We start from the raw sequence: 7,152 nt of genomic DNA on the forward strand, positions 1-7,152 counted from the left end.
TGAACACTTTTTTTATCTGGACATACTTTGATCTAAATGTAAGACACATCTTTTATTCAAGTGATGATTTGCAACCCGTATCTCTGTAACCACACCAACAGATAGAATTACATTTGGAGAGCAGACAGCATAAGATATATAAACTTCATGTAATTAGTGATAATATCACTCTTAAGAGAGGACTTATGCTGGGGAAGATTCTCAGTCATCCAGGTCATAGTCATTCCATAAAATCTTTTTCAATTCAAAATGTCGGAATTAGCGTTAAGTTTGAGGCTTTATAAAATGGACCAAAAAAAGCATTGCTTTGGCTTAGAAATCTGCATGTTTTCTTATGAGCAAAAACATCTAAATTCAAATTTGGACTTAAAAGTTATTTATCAAATGTCTCACTCACACTTTTAGCGAAGTATAGGATGAAATCTTAAGTGTGATTCTCAGACAGCACCTGGTGCTGTAAATGGACTTTTACATAATGTTGCATCTAAGTTCTTTGAATTTACCAATTGCTGAATGGAACAGCTTATTGATGGCTCTGATGTTCAAGCATTTTCTCTTGAATAAAAAGATAAATAAAAATCTCAATATCGTCATTTAGATCTTATTCTAATATGAGAAGGTTTTTTTTTTTTCATGCCTGTTGATTTCCCTCGCCAAAAAACCACCTGGGGAACAAAAATGTTTATCCTTTTTAATCTTCTGCCCTTCACTTGAGCCTAGCACACCTGGAGGACAAGGACACCCGCGTGCAGATGCTGTTCCTGGACTTCGGTTTAACTTTCAATACCATCATCCCACAACATCTGATAGGAAAACTGGAACAGCTGGGCTTAAATGCACCTCTCTGCAATTGGGTGCTAGACTTCCACACAAACAGACTTCAGTCAGTCCAGGTAGGACAAAACACCCCTGACATCATCATCCTAAGCACAGGCTCCCCTCAGGATGGTGTCCTGAGCCCCCTACTGTTTACTCTGATGACAGATGACTGCATCCCCAGGTTCACCACCAATCACATTGTGAATTTTACAGACAACACCACGGTGGTGGGCCTCATCAGACACGACAAAGAGCAGGACTACAAAGAGGAGGTGGAGCAGCTGGTGGACTGGTGCAAAGATTACAGCCTGATCCTGAACAAAAAAAAAAAAAACTCAAAATCAAATCACAGACTCTGCATCCCACTGATAACACCAAACCAAAAATACTGCATATTTGCACCATATATATTTGTTTGGAATGTTCTGAACTTCAATATCAATGCATTTTTGCACCATGTTTTTCTCCCCACTGCTTACATTTGATCACTGCTGCACTTTATGGACTGGAAATGTTCATTTCACTGCCAAGCTGCTGCTCATTTACTCTCTGAAAGAGTATACACTCTGTATACAAAATGATGATAAAAGTAGTCTAGGTCTAAGTTTTTAATTGGGTTCTTTTATGAGCATTAAGTTTGGAATCTGGGAAGTTTTACCAGTCACATGCAGGACTGTTAAAAACTAAATCTAAAAATGAGATAGGAGTTCATTTCTGAAAACATGCGGACATGCTCTAAGTTCATGTATTAGAACCGACTGGCCACAAGTTATTTTTGTCTTTTCCATGCCACTGTTAAACATGGTCACTGTTTATTTATCTCATGTCCACCATTTATTAATTCACAGTCACACTTAAGTTAGGCCTTATTTTTTGACTAACTGATGTTTTTAGATGTAGTTCTTTGAGAAGCTGCGATGGACGTGCAATTCATGTTCCATTTTCTGTTGTATTATTGTCATGGCTTTTAATTCTACCATGAAGCTCTGCTCCATGAAGTTACTGGTCAGGTTATGTCCCTTATTAAATCAGTAACACAAATAATACCTGCTCTCTTCAAACAACATTTGATCAGCTGTGTGTTGTCAAAACCAAAACATCTTCAGTTTCTGGAAAGAGTCTCCCTGGCCTCAATACTATCCTCTAGTGGCAATTTAGACCCACTTAAATCACCTGTAATAGTCTCTTAATTGGAGGAGTTGGGGGATTCTTAGTCTGGAGAAAGTTGGTAAATAGCTCTTATTCTTAAATTTGGGAGTAGGAGTAAATACTGCAAATTCTCAGCAGGAGTTTAAAAAAAAAGTTTGAGACAGCCCATAAATAAGAATATTCAATGATTCCAATATGGCTAGGCTCCAAACTTGTAAAATGTTGTAGATTAAGACATCCCATTTGGCAAAATGGGTTTGATCCAAGATGGCACTCTTTGATTTATTTCTCTAACAAATAGATCTGTTTTCTCCCTTCTCCCTAATTCTGATTGATAATTCAATTTCAGTATTCCTTGGCTACTTTCTTGCAGCTACTTCTTCATTTAAAACAGCAGCACATGTTTACCTCCTCTTTATGACATTGAGTGTTTATGATGAGCTCATGCCTACTGAGTTCCAGCAATATCTCTGTAAGAAATTATTGTTTCTGGGGAAAACGGGGGCCCTGAAGGGAGATAGTTGTAAAATCCCTGTGTTAATATATGGCAGAAAACAAAAATAAACAGGTTAGGAGGTAGTGATCAACAATCAAATGTAAGAGCCATAAATTGTCAGGTAAAACCAGACGCAAAATGAAAATCGGCTTCAAGTCTTAGAAACTGGCTTTAAAGCTACAGTGTGTAATAATTACAGGGATATACAGTCAGACATGTAATATATTATACATAACTATGTTATTTATCATCATCTACGAGCTCAGCCTCTTAACCTTAATATTTGCGTTGCCTTGGAATTCGTTATTTATAATTACATAGGAGCGGGTCTCGCAGCCATGGAGGCAGACATCTTTGCTACGGCAGCACAGAGCCAACAAACTAGCGATTGCGAGATCGCCCATTACCCTCGAAAGAAACTACGGCAAGTTGAGAGAGATGAACTGAGACGGTACTGAAATCTATACCCTACACAGACTAATGAAATACTATCTGTAAAATTATCTATGTAAACAAACCTCATCACTTAAGAAGGTAGGTGATGCAGACGTCGTGGAAGACATTTTGTCCCGTAACGCTTGCCGTACTGTTGGGGGGAGAAGCGGTGGGGGGGAGATGTTCATGTTGCTGCGGTCTGCAGTCTGGACGTTAGATGTCGCTGAAAATTACACACTGTAGCTTTAATGAAAATTTGATATCTGTATCTATTATTTTAATAAATGGGTTACTTACGGAACATAATCTTAATGTTAGGTTTTTAAACAGAAATATGGTTAAATTAATTTATTCAGCACCAATCTAATAGAGTTGGTACACATAAACTAAAAATTTCTTGAGAGAAAAATTGTTTATTATTATTATTTTACAATGTTCTTTTCCCTGTCTATTTTCATATTATTTATAGCATTTTGAATTCTCTTGCTAGGGAAATGTTTTCTATAAATAAATGTGCCTTACTTTACTTTTCAGCCCAGCCGCAGAGGCCTGACCTGTAGCCACATGAAAACCATGAAAACAAATGTATTTGTTTTGCAGAAAGGAAATGTTTTGAATTATTTTGTATGAATAGAAAAATAGAATAGAATTCAACTTTATTGTCCTTACACTGTCACAAAGCAACAAAATTCACTCTCTGCATTTAACTCACCCCCTTGGGGAACAGTGCGCTGCCATTGTGCGGCACCCGGGGAGCAGTGTGGGGGTTATGGGTCTTGCCCATAGTGGCAGTCCATGGGAGTGGGGCTTGAACTCAGAACCTCTGTGACCGAAGCGCAAAGCTATAACCACTAGGCCAAACTCCCCTACAAAGATCATCCGACCTCTCAGTAGGGCATCAAAATATTCAGATAACTCTTGTTGTTTCCCTGCATGGAAATCTTTTGTAAAAGGCAAAAGATTTATATGATCTGAAGAGAAACAAGAGCGAATGATATGCACATGGTAAGATCATATGGTATGATATGCTGTACCTTAAAAATATTCTCAGATGCTGTGGCGGTATCTTTTAATAATTGCTTATGATGAAAACTAGGGTGACCAAACATCCTCTTTTCCCCAGACATGTTATATTTTTACATTCTGTCGGTGGTGTCCAGAGGGAGATTACAAATTCATGAAAACGTCCGGTATTCACTGTTTTTTATGGAACTGCAATCATATGCTGAAATCAACTACTACAGTACTTTGTTGCCCAATTTAATTCTTGAGGGACTTTGGGAGGGTTTAGAGAGACACCCACACAGACACAGCGAACAATGCAACCAGCATTGGACACAAAATGCCAAAACGAAATTGCAGCTTTAAAGATGAACTCCAAAAAATATTTGCAGGAACTGTCCCGGTAGAGACAAGTGGGAGGCTGAGTGCAGCGTGTGCAAAGCTGGCAAACATGTTTCAGCGTCTAATAAAAGTCCTAAAGATTTCAAAGCTCACATGGACACTGAAAAACATAAAAAAGCTGTGTGAGGTGAGAGTTATTTTGCAAAATTGACTGAGTACTTTGTTACACCTTAGGAGCTGTAAAGAGGTAATTTGATAGAGCTTTATGTTCTAATATAGAAGATTTGGTGTGGAATCTCAGTCATCCAGGTCATAGCCATTCCAAAAAGAGTTAAAAAAAACAATCCACTGGACTTTGGTACTGCTGCCTTTCAACATGAAAGTCCTTAGTTTGATTCCAGGCCAGGGGTCTTATGTGGGGGTTCTCTCCGGGTACTCTAGCTTTCTCCCACAGTCCAAAAACATGACTGTTAGGTAATTAGCTTGAGGTGTGAGTGTGTGTGTATGGATGGGAGTATCTCTCCTTGTAGCTCTGGGTTGCACTGGCGACCTGTCCGTTGTGTATCCCGCCTTTTACCCATAGACTATTGGAAATAGGCAGAATCTCCAGCGCGACCCTGACGGAATAAGAGGGAGGAAGTATGGATATAAAACATCTTTTCTGAATTCATTTATGCGGTTAGATGTTATTAATAACTACATAATATTTTTTGTCAATAGCCCGTTAAGGCACAGCTTTACTGTTGAGTGGAAAAGTGCTGCTAGTTGCAGTTCTCTCTGCCCTTCTGTGTGAGTGGCAAACTCACTTTAAGCACATTGCCACCACCTAATGGGCTGGAGTGAGAAAGTCAGTGTCTTACTCCTGTTACCTGAAATATTACCAAATTGATTGCCAAAGTTGTGTTTTGTTAATTAATGCAATTAATTGCCCATCCCTACTAAATGGACATCAAAATTAAAATATATAGTAAGCACCAGTGTTAGGCACGTTACTTTGAAAAAGTAATTAGTTATAGTTACTACTTACTTCTCCCAAAAAGTAACTGAGTTAGTAACTGAGTTACTCCATAATAAAAGTAACTAGTTACTAGTAAAAGTAACTATTGCGTTACTTTTGCGAGTGTATGAAATTAATAACTGGGAATGTCTAATTCTGAAATCCTGTGTCTGGGTTGTTATAGATACTGCAACACGTAGCTATATCTATCTATCTATCTATCTATTCCATCCATCCATCCATCCATCCATCCATCCATCCATCCATCCATCCATCCATCCATCCATCCATCCATCCATCCATCCATCCATCCATCCATCCATATTTCTCCGTTTCTCCATATAGGCTAATGATCGCTCACGCTCTCCGTAGTTCCCCTGTGGCGCGAGCACAGGGCAGCTGTTACGCGCCTTTAGCGAGCATGCGCGTTTCCTGTCACTTGCGCTGTGAATCGTGCTGTGTGGAGATGCAGGGGAAACCGTATCTGATGGGGAAACACAGCTTTTTTTTCAATTGTGTTTTTGAACCCCATAATATCAGAAAACAAAAATACTATGTTTTCTTTACAAAAAAAGGAAAGCCTTTCTTCAAAAAAAAAAAAAAAGAAACAATTCTTGCTACAGCACTCACAGGTTTGATTACAAGTACATTGTTTTTATTGTGTCTTTTAGAGGCATATTGTGCCTCTCTACAAACACTGCAGCTGCACACCCTGGAGCCACATAGCAGAAATTGCTTGACATTGATAAAACATCTGGAGCGATAAAAGCGAAAAAACCAGTAGATGGGCAACAGAAGCTATTTTATAGCTGAGATGCAAAGGAAAACACAATTACTGGGGGAGGAGGACTGCAGAGCGGCTGAGTTATGTGCATGACTGAGGATGCACTCTCTCTGCCCCTTAACTCTGACTGACAATGAGGTTGAATCTCACAACACTGATTATAGCAAGTAAATTGAATGTCCATTTTTCTACCCTTTTAAACTAGTCCTGTAATTATCAATTCCACTTTAGAAATACAATCATTCTAAACTGTCAAGGTGATTATGCCATTTGCTGAGAATGAGTCAGGCTTCAAAAGTGTTATTGTTGTTACTATACAATATGCAAAAGAAAATGGAGAAAATAAAATAAAAAAAACAATATATATATTTTTAAATATTCTTAAAGATACAATTTATGTGATGCATGATGCATTTTCCTCTGGAACAAACAGTTGCTTTGTAACACATATTTATTGTCCCGCAATAGGGAAATTCGTTCTTTGCATTTTGTCCCCTCCCCTTGGGAAGCAGTGGGCTGCCATTGTGTGGAGCCTGGGGAGCAGTGTGGGGTTAAGAGTTCTGCTCAGGAACCCAGAGTGCTGTGGCTGTGCTGTGGGGATCAAATTGGGTAGTTGCAATTTTCTCAGAGCACAAGCACACTGCTCTAACACACTAGGCTCGTGGGATGATGTTCATTTTCTGGTTTTCTAAAGAATGTTACAAATAATATTTTAATAAAGGCCATTAAATGAGACTTCTGAAGTGGGAGGACTTTTATTTAAAATCTTGTTTAACTCTTATCTCTTGTAATGTTTTATAAAGAAAACTATAACCCCTTCGTAGCATCCAATGCAGGTCCAGCAGCTTCTTCCCCACCACCATCAGAGAGCTGAACTGTTGAAAACTCACTGCATAATTTCAATATATATATTTGGTGCTCTGAACTTCCATATCAATGCATTATTTTTTTGCACCATGTTTTTCTCCCACACTGTTTACATTTGATCACTGCTGCACTTTAGGAAATGGAAATGTCATGAAAGCTGTACAAAAGGAAATTTTGTTTCGTATACACTCTGTGGATAAAAGTGATAGTAAAAGTTGTCTGAGTCTAACGAATCAGCATATTACTTTTAGCAACTAGGGG

General features: G+C 38.5%; 1 pseudogene; it reads right to left on the minus strand.

The window, feature by feature from the left end:
* Positions 1–3,779: 3,779 nt before the first annotated feature.
* On the minus strand, positions 3,780–3,888 carry LOC119777637 (annotated as a pseudogene).
* Positions 3,889–7,152: the final 3,264 nt, after the last annotated feature.

The sequence above is a fragment of the Cyprinodon tularosa genome, unplaced genomic scaffold (assembly GCF_016077235.1).
Source record: "Cyprinodon tularosa strain WSP-4 unplaced genomic scaffold, ASM1607723v1 ctg1257, whole genome shotgun sequence".
Classification (NCBI taxonomy): domain Eukaryota; kingdom Metazoa; phylum Chordata; class Actinopteri; order Cyprinodontiformes; family Cyprinodontidae; genus Cyprinodon; species Cyprinodon tularosa.